At 40.5% G+C, this 6,737-nt stretch overlaps 1 pseudogene; it reads left to right on the top strand.

Annotated features, from left to right (window-relative positions):
• Positions 1-4,188: 4,188 nt before the first annotated feature.
• LOC147440765 (uncharacterized) lies at positions 4,189-5,189 on the top strand (annotated as a pseudogene).
• Positions 5,190-6,737: the final 1,548 nt, after the last annotated feature.

The raw sequence follows: 6,737 nt of genomic DNA on the forward strand, positions 1-6,737 counted from the left end.
GCGGTTGAGCGCGGCGCAACGACGGCTCCTTCTTCTTCGTGGCAAGGAATCCTCCACGAAGGCGAGCGTAGGGCGGTGAGTGACACACCCTTGCTCTGTTGAGCTTGCTAGATTAGTCTAGTTGTGTGCTTGAAGCCATTTGTGGCTCGCACACAGTGTATCAGCGAGTGCATTTTTTTAATGAGCTTTTATTTTCGTGCTTTTTAAACATTGTGCAATTTTTTGAGCTTTTTAGAGTTGTTTTCTAGAGCAGATATACATGTTCTAAACAATGTCCAAAACCACCCGGTAAGTTTATACACAAAAAAACAAACGGATTATCAGCACAATAAATGTCACAAACCATAAATACATACATATACACATATATATAAATTGATGCATCATTAAACATAAAAAGCAATGCCAACATTGTGTGATAAAAAACTTGACAGCGTACTAGTTCACTAGATAGAGGGAGGGACAAAATGGGGTTGCCTATTTTAATGTAGAAAGTTAAGGGTTCATAGCACGGGGATTGCAATGCGGGGTTGACTAAGTATGAAGGCAACATCCATCGCGGTCAGTGTAGGTTGATGTATTACCATGTGCTCCTTAGGTTGCAGGCCCAAGACATGCACACACACATAATACATGTTCTTACAAGAAATGGATGACTTTTGATGTTTCACCCTTTTCTTGAAATCTAGACATGTAGAACTTGGATCGCCTTCCATATGAACATCATAGTAGATTTTAGTGAGTATACGAAACACAACATGTTTCTTTTGAATTATAGAGACTTACTCTAAGAAGGTTCCAGCCATCATTGGAGTTGCCTCAATCCTTTTTTGTGCTTCTTTTGAAATACCATGCCTCCTCGTCGCCTACTAGAACCTTCTTCTCCACATAGCGAGGAAACCCTATTTTTCTTGCAGTTTGGTGTGCTAATACCAGCCTCTTGAAAACCTGCCATTGTAAGACTAGCAAGCTCTTCTCTTGAGACTTTTGTCCCCCTTGCAATGGGCCAGAGCATAGGGGCTATCGGTACCTCCTTCACCTGCTTTTTAACTGTCTTTGTGTGGTCCACATCATGATTGCACAACCATAGCCATTGCTCTATGGTTTTACCTATGTAGCATCTTTCGTACCAAAAGCATGGTGCGACCAAACCTATACCATGACTATTAAGAGTGTTACCACAAATTTTCCTACCCACAACACCAAAACACTTCCTATTACAATGAATGGGCATTCTGCGCAAGGCCCATTGTTCACGTGGAACATCAACTTCCTCTACATAGATTGACTGCTCTATGTTACATGTCAATTGTTCATTTTCGGGCATGTAGTCTTCTTCAATCTCTTCTTCTTCACTATTGCTTGACTCCATGGTTTCAAATTTGATACGTCGTGGACGACCACGAACTTTGTGTTGTTTTGACAATGAGAACTAATAGCTTTGCTTGTCTCTGTCTTCTTTCGTTGCATGGTTTCTTTGTCACCATGCAGTGTGGGCTCTTAATACATTGGGGTACCAGCAATGTGCCACGTGAGCAACACAGAGCTTGGAGCACTCATGAGAGGTATGGAGCAACATAGAGCTATGGAGCTATAGACAATATGGATGTACAAAAATGAATGTGAAAGAAAACATGTCAGTTCACATAATAAAATAAGTGGGAAGATCTCACATATTAAAATGAGTGATTGTGTGAGAGGACTAAAACGTAATGGGCATTAATTGTGTAGCTGTCAACACACAGAGAACGATTCAAAAAATTTATTGCTCCTTTTTATTTGATAATTTCATGCGTCATATATTTTTTTATTAAAATATAGTTCTCTAAGAGCGCACACATGCACACACACCTATATTAATGTATACCAAAAATAAATAACTCTCATAAATAAATATTTATTTATTTATTTAAATAACACACACAAGTACATTTGAATTGAGTATAACTATATATATATTGTGGTGTGCACAAGAAGAGAGAGATATGTGCTCCGAACTAGCTTGCCTCTCTACGAGTCGGCAACCTCTTTTATAGGGAGAAGAGAGTTGGTTACATATGCCAAGAACCTACTAGTGTCCTCTCACACTAGGTGGTGGGACACACCTACAAAACCCACACACCACACCTCCCCCCTTAGGGAGAAAAAGATGGACATCTTTTTACAAGTTTGGACTGGGAAGGGACTCAACATGACTGAAGGGACTGCATCAACTCCAACGTCTCATGTGGGGGCAGTGATCTTACAAGAGCTTAGGGACTAGGGGACTGAACTCGGGGGCTAGACTCGTCATCATGCCGACATCATCAAGACATGGAACTCATACATCTCGCTCATGCAAACATCAGGTCGCTATCCCAATGTAATGGACAAGCCAAGGAACGAATGGGGGATACGACATAACGACAAGGGACGCAATGTTATTGGTGACATACATCCTTCCCAAAGGAGCTTGGTGTGATGGTAAGGGATTATTCAACAAAACTAGAGTGTGGAATGAACTAATGAGAAAAACCGACTATCACCAAACACATAAAGAAATGTTGAGCTGCGGAGCTAGAACTTTGCATCACGACTATGCAAGCGAAAAAACCGGGCACCTCTGCGACAAAACTGCAGCAACTCCCGGGTCTTCGAACATGCTGGAAAGAGGAACCTTTATAAACCACTTGTAAACCAAGAGAACAAAATATCCCAAGAGAATGGGCTATTGGATGTTGCAAGAAACACTCACAAAAATCCAAAAGCATTATCTAATGGGCCATTGCTTTGACCGGGCTTTCTTGCATCTTGGTTCCACAATTCTTAAGGTTTTAGAAACCTTGCTCAATTTTGTGTAGGTTGGGCAATGGAACAAAGTAAGAAGCTTCAGCAATAGTAACGAATCTGGCAACTGCAACTAAAGAGCAGCACACCAAAACTGCTACAGAGGGGTGGCGCAAGAGATTCTAGTGATTTATTACCATAAATTGTAGCAGAATGTCCCATCTGTAGATTGAATCGGAGGCTTTTAGAAGTCTGTGCGCAGCAGCAAATCAAGCAAGTGTAACTATAGCAATTTTCTTCAGGAATTCCTTTTAGGTGCTGCCTTATTCGTTGGAGTTGTTGTCTTCGTGAGTGTTGTAGCCGATGCAATAGGAGCAGCAGTAGCAATCGTCGCAGCAAGAGCAGCTGGGGTGTGCTGTGACACTGAAGGGCGCAACTCTGTGCAGGCATGCAAGGCTCGTAGGCGGCTGGAAATATATAGGCGAAAGCCTGTGCAGTGGCTGCAGGAGAAGGGCCAGTGTGGGGCGAAGAGTCCACAAGTCGCGAATGCTCCTGATGAAGAGAAGCGATGTTGGCAGGCTCGATAGTACGAGAGCCCTACTATGGACGAGAGCTGAAGTGACGGCAATATTTATGCAATGGGTTCCAGCTAGGGTCTCTTGCGTCGACAATCAACAATATTGAAGGGCTCCACAGAAAAGGAATGACATGTCGGCTGAAAGAAAGGTCTACACTGTTGTTGCTCAAGGAAGCAGGAAGTCCCACTGAACTTCTTGATCTGCTAGACTCTAGCAGAGATGGCTTGGACGCCTACTTTGTTTCTGATGCTTAGCGAGCTGAGGGACGGCTTCACGATTGTTGCAGAATCTTGAGAGACTCCAGTAGCTGCTAGTAGCTGCTAATCGGGCTCCAGTGGGGTACTCCATCACTGAATGAAGCAAGAAGCTCCAAGATCAAGAAGACTCTAACTACCTTTGTATTTGCCCGCTGCCTCCACCAATGTGGTGTGCACAAGAAGAGAGAGAGATGTGCTCCAAACTAGCTTGCCTCTCTACGAGTCGGCAGTCTCTTTTATAGGGAGAAGAGAGTTGGTTACATATGCCAAGAACCTACTAGTGTCCTCTCACACTAGGTGGTCGGACACACCTACAAGACCCACACACCACAATATATATATATATATATTTTTTAAAGCACAACTTTATTAGAGAATACACACTCTCTCTCTATATGTATAGTTGTAAATGAATAGATATTTATCTTTTTATTTACTACTATATTAGTATTTAGATTTATGTAGCAAAAAATTCTATACTATGATCAGCTACCGTATTGTAGATACAAGGGTATTTTGGGAATTTTTTAAACAAATTAGATTAGAGGGGTATTTTGGTGAACTTCTTTCTTGCCATGGTTTTCAACATTGGTCTCGTTGCCCTCCCTCCTCCTCCCACGAATGAGCTCGCAGCTCGTCCGCGCGCGCGCAGACGAGCTACGAGCTCCATCCGTGGGAGGAGGAGGAGGAGGGAGGGCATGTTCATTCAGCGCTAGGTTCGAAACTCTAATTACAGCTCTGATTTGCGTCCTTTTGCAGCTTGCCTTCAATGTTCACTTCAATGCTTGTCGTCTTCAATGTTCATAGTGGGGCTGCTCCGCAGCTTCACAATCCTTTAGAGGACTCTCATGCGCAACGGGAGCCAGGAGAAAGTTGGATTCCAGTATCTGATGACATTAATGAGGAAGATAATGCTCGGGAAGGAAATGCAGAGAGCATTAATTGGGCCATCATGCATGAGCACCAAATGATGTATTATGCTGGCATGGAGGGTGGGGCCGGTGCAGCAACCAGTTGGGAGGACATGCATGCAAAAGCTGCTGGTGAAGAAGAAGTTGTTGTATCATCGAAGAAGAAGAAGACCCTGAGGAGGTGGAAGAAGTGGAAGAAGAGATTGAAGGACAGAATTTTGAAGAAGCTGAAAGACATCAGGAATTCAATAAAGAAGAAGCTAAAGAGGCAGAAGATCGCTTAGATGTAGAAGAGGAAGAAGAAGAAGAAGAAGAAGAACAGGATGCTGCACCAGAGCATGAACCAGCTCGTGACAATTACCATGCATTTCATCAGGAGGCAGCATCTGCACGACACCATGCCGATCACAAGCACAGTGAGATCAAAATGCTTAACTGCCTTGCCCTTGCTGATCTTGCTTTTGCTGTGAGATCTTTGGCTGAGGTTATGAGGGCACGTCCACCGCCTATTCCTATTTGATCACAAATCCATTGCTAGTGACTGCCTTGTGAATACGCTTATAATCCTTGCTAATGAACTGACCAATGTAATATATTGGGGCTGGCCTATTTTTAGTGGGTCTCTGAATGCTTTAAATGTCCATTATCTATCTCTACTGCGTTTTTCTGCAATGAAATGTGATGCCTTGTTTTTAAGTGGATGAATTCAAACTCATATTCAAGAACAGATGGAATTTAAGTTCATGCAAATTGTACTTTTTATTGAAATTATTTGATTTGAAGTTCTTTGCCTTGCTCAACTCCAAAACTACATGCCAAACTTGACCTTCATTTTTTACCTACAGCCAATGAGGGCCCATCACCAGTCATTTGATGCCACTTTCACATGAAAAATTTCCTCATAGCTCTCCAATCTGACAGGAAAGCAAAATGCTCCTACACAACATAAGCCTCAATGTGTCTGCCTTGTGTTTTGGATCTAATGTGGATGGTTTGCATATGGTTTTATGTAGCAGACAATGTCCCCACTCAAACAACCAGTCAAAGTTTGAAGTATTTTGAGCCAGTAGATTTCCATACTTCGAGAGTTCATGCACTATTTTATCACGATCATCTCCTTGTCCCATCCTCTAGACCTATTGTGATGCAATGAAATGTGATGCATGGCTCTGCAAAATTGTGTGATTCAATGATCTGCTCATGTGGAGATAATGCCACAAGGCTCTATTCCAAATTTTTACATAGTGATTAGAGAGCTTGACAACTAAGTATTGAAATGCACTGTTGCATATTGTAAAGTTTTGAATGTCCTTAATCTTCGGTGGAGGCCTTCATAATGAAGGCGGAGTTTTTTTTTTTTGAAATTTCATGGAAAAGCAAAGGAGACTTTGTCCTTTTTTTTTGGTTTTCTATACTTGGAATAATTTTTTGATTTTGATAAATCTTTAAGTTTTGAATATTTTCATTACTTTGATTTTAGTTATAGTATCACAATTATAAAAAACATTGGACTTGTTCAGCTCTCCAATCATCTTGGATGATTAGAGAGCTCAAACACCTACTACTATTTAAGTACTTATAGGAAATTTTGATTTGAAGTAAACTGTCATCTTGAGAAGAGGTAAACTATTTTATTAAAATTACACAAAATATAGGAGTTGTTGATCTCTTTGATCATTCGCTTGCAAGCAGATGATTACAGAGCTCAAACATCTACTATACACTAAGTACTTATAAAAAATGCTGCCTTGAAATAGTTATTTGAAGTGTTCTATTGTCTTGAAAAAGAGATTAGTTTTGGTGTCTATTTTAAAATATTTCATTAAAATTACAAAAAACATAGTAGATGTTTGAGCTCTCTGATCATCCGCTTGCAACAAGCAGATAATTAAAGAGCTCAAACATCTACTATACACTTAGTACTTATGAAAAATGATGCCTTGATATGGTGATTAGAGTGCTTGACAACTAAGTTTAGAAATATATTGTTGCCTATTGTAAAGTTTTGAATGTCCCAAATCTCTTGTCTAGTTTTTTTTTTGAAATTTTATGAAAAAAAGGAGACTTTATCCATTTTTTGGTTTTTATCCTCAAAATAATTTTTTGATTCCAACAAATCTTTAAGTTTTGAATATTTTTATTGCTTTGATTTTAGTTATTGTATCACAATTATATAAAACATTGGACTTGTTAAGCTCTCCAATCATCCGCTTGCAAGCGGATGA

This window comes from Adiantum capillus-veneris, chromosome 15 (genome assembly GCF_014529385.1).
Source record: "Adiantum capillus-veneris isolate H3 chromosome 15, ASM1452938v2, whole genome shotgun sequence".
NCBI lineage: Eukaryota > Viridiplantae > Streptophyta > Polypodiopsida > Polypodiales > Pteridaceae > Adiantum > Adiantum capillus-veneris.